General features: G+C 38.9%; 1 long non-coding RNA gene across 1 annotated transcript; it reads right to left on the bottom strand.

The window, feature by feature from the left end:
* Window positions 1-252: 252 nt before the first annotated feature.
* LOC122067821 lies at window positions 253-1,500 on the bottom strand. The gene is made up of 2 exons (XR_006136885.1): window positions 1,125-1,500; window positions 253-1,012 (listed from the first exon to the last, which is right to left on the bottom strand). It is a non-coding gene; the product is annotated as an uncharacterized LOC122067821 (long non-coding RNA).
* Between the last annotated feature and the right edge of the window lie 743 nt (window positions 1,501-2,243).

Genomic DNA, 2,243 nt, shown 5'->3' on the forward strand with positions numbered 1-2,243 from the left:
AAAGATTCATCAACCCCAAGGGGGTAGTGGACTTGGCAAGGGACATTCACCTCATAAAGCATGTGGTTCTGAATTTGATCGCTAACCTAGATATCTGTTGTTAGCGAAAAACAAAAAACATAAGGGTTCATGGAGTTGAACTTGGCTAGTGGTGCAATTTGGGCTCTAATACCCGAGGTTGGGCCTAGCCCACCTAAACTTTCTCAATCTTGGGCTAGTAATTTCAGTCTCAAACCAAGGTCCAATCGGAAGGAGTCAAACTTAACGTTTCATGTTTTTTTTTTGGGTCAATAGAATATATATTCAACGAAGTGCAAAAATACAACGACGCCTAGAAGGGGGAAAGAGAAAAAAACACGGAAAAGAGGCCTCAACAAATAGGAGAGACCCCTAGGGGAGATTATAGGAAGAAAGGAGATTGGAAGGCTCTAACACGACTCATAACATGGTTCCTACAAGTATCTTGAACTGCTAGCAATGGAGAAGAGGAAGGGAGCTTGTCCTGAACACTATTGACCCTCCACTTGGATAGAAGACATACGTGTTGCACCTGCATCATGCCTGATCTGGCCACTGTACTTGGTGAGGAGAACCCCATGGGGGATGTCAGGGATGAAGTCATAAGAAGGTAGCATTACCATCATCGATGTTTGATTTAATCACACATCTTACAAGATACCTAAGCTTCAACATTTGCTTCCAAACTGGAGAAGAACCCTGAGCACAATCAAACAATCCATATCGAGTCTTGATGAAGATACTAATAAAAAATGGAGTCGACGTAGAGGCTAGGGATTCTAGACTTTGTAACACCCGCTGTACAAACTTCCTTTATCCTCGAATACCAAGACCTTCCTCTGACCTTGGCTTGCAGACTAAACCCCAACTTATAGTATGGAGGAATTTGTTGCTTTTGCTTCATTTCTAAAAGAAAGCACTCATCAAAGATTCCAGCTGTCGCGTAGTGACTGAAGGCAGCCCCAAATGATCTTGACTAGTAAATGAAGGAGGCCTGCACAACCGAACAAACCAATTCACTTTCTCCACATAGGAAAGAACCTTTGCTTTATCAAAGCATCAAGCATAAGGGTGCAGTAAGTCCGAGTTGTTAAAATGTGGTTAACCTTATATGAGACACAAACTTATCTGTTTGTAGCACTGAAGCAATAGGAGAGTGCATCGAACTTGAGTTGTTATTCCGAGACGATGCTAGAAGGATAAGATGTGCCACTTCTTGACACCTTTTTAAAATTAATATTTGTCCCCTTGTGGTGAAACCAAATTGTATGCAAAATTGGATCTAAGATATAACAACCTCTGGCTTCCGGCAGCAAAGATGCACTTGTTTAATGTGCCCCTTCAACTACTTTGGAGTAGTGCTGAAATTGGAATAAAAATTAACTAACACAATCAACAAATCAATGGCTAAAACATTTTTTTTTAATGAAATATAAAAATTCATTAATTAAGAAAGATAAGGTATAACATCAATATCTTGGTTAGCGTTGTTAATGTAAAATCTATTGTTCATAGCCCTTGTGGCTAAATTCTGCATAAGGAGGATGATACCGTTATTAGGCCTGATGCAAAAAATTGTTTTAAACAAAATATCATGGACATCTAACAGTAGGGGTATTGAGCTCCAAGGCCACGATTTGGTGCTTCCCTCAAAAATTAAATCTTTCATCTACTTAGAATTGTTCCAGATTTCTTCGATTCCCCAACCAATGTCTAAAGCTTACCTCATCCCAGAATTCCCCGAGCATTGACCTCTAAAGTTTGTCATATCATCATATAATTTGTATATAATGAGATGCATTTTCTTTTGTTTATAATGCAAGTAGTCCATCCAGCAATGTTTCTCCTAGGGTCGCTGACCGCCGAACATATCAATAATGTTGGCATAAAGCTCAGTATTAATAAAGTATGGATTATCTTATTTTGGTTAGGAGGGCCTGAGTCTTGTTTTACTTCCCCCAAATGAGAAGTCCACTCATGTACATGATTTAGTACCAAGTAGGGATTTGGCTTTACCTTAATAAAATGACTCGGTTTTGATGTGACAAAAGAAATAGCATGCTAAAAAAATTGTTTATGTTATCGGTAGGTGTCTATTCATAGATTTAAACAGGAACATAATAAGAGATTGAAAGGAAGGTGTAGAGAAGAATTTAGTTCTGAGTCCCCAAGGACTTGCTGCCCATATGCTTTTAGTAAACTCACAGAAGATGAAGATATGCCAT

The sequence above is a fragment of the Macadamia integrifolia genome, unplaced genomic scaffold (assembly GCF_013358625.1).
Source record: "Macadamia integrifolia cultivar HAES 741 unplaced genomic scaffold, SCU_Mint_v3 scaffold3147, whole genome shotgun sequence".
Classification (NCBI taxonomy): Eukaryota; Viridiplantae; Streptophyta; class Magnoliopsida; order Proteales; family Proteaceae; genus Macadamia; species Macadamia integrifolia.